The sequence below is a fragment of the Antrostomus carolinensis genome, unplaced genomic scaffold, assembly GCF_000700745.2.
Source record: "Antrostomus carolinensis isolate BGI_N321 unplaced genomic scaffold, ASM70074v2 scaffold42570, whole genome shotgun sequence".
NCBI lineage: Eukaryota > Metazoa > Chordata > Aves > Caprimulgiformes > Caprimulgidae > Antrostomus > Antrostomus carolinensis.
The window spans coordinates 2,669-3,003 of record NW_010287222.1 but is presented as its reverse complement, the minus strand read 5'-3'; the positions used below and the strand labels follow the sequence as shown (position 1 = coordinate 3,003).

The 335-nt window shown below is 66.3% G+C and overlaps 1 protein-coding gene across 1 annotated transcript in view; it reads right to left on the bottom strand.

Annotated features, from left to right (window-relative positions):
- TFAP4 (transcription factor AP-4) overlaps positions 1-335 on the bottom strand; it is a gene marked incomplete at both ends in the record, with an annotated part of 3,997 nt that overhangs the window by 998 nt on the left and 2,664 nt on the right. The window lies entirely within an intron of this gene.

The following is a 335-nucleotide window of genomic DNA, read 5'->3' as shown; positions in this document are numbered from 1 at the left end:
CACCCCCCCCGCGGGGGGGAGCTGCCCCTCCCCCAGCCGCTGTGGTTGGTGGTTGGCTGTCACGTCTGCTGGCATCACCCGTAGATGGGATGGATGCCCGTTCAAGGGTGAGGAAACGTGCCCGTTGGGAGCAGGAGCAGAGCTCACCGGAGCGTGAGCTGCTCTCCACCCATGCCTGGTGGGGACAACCTAGCCAGGAGGGACACGGTGCCGTGGAGAGTTGGGGGCAGCCGCATCCAGCACCTCCTGGCACAGCCTTGGAAAGGCACGGGCTCATGAGTCCCAAACTGAACCCCTGCCCGCCAGCAAGCGACCCTCCCCGTATGAAGTCCTCC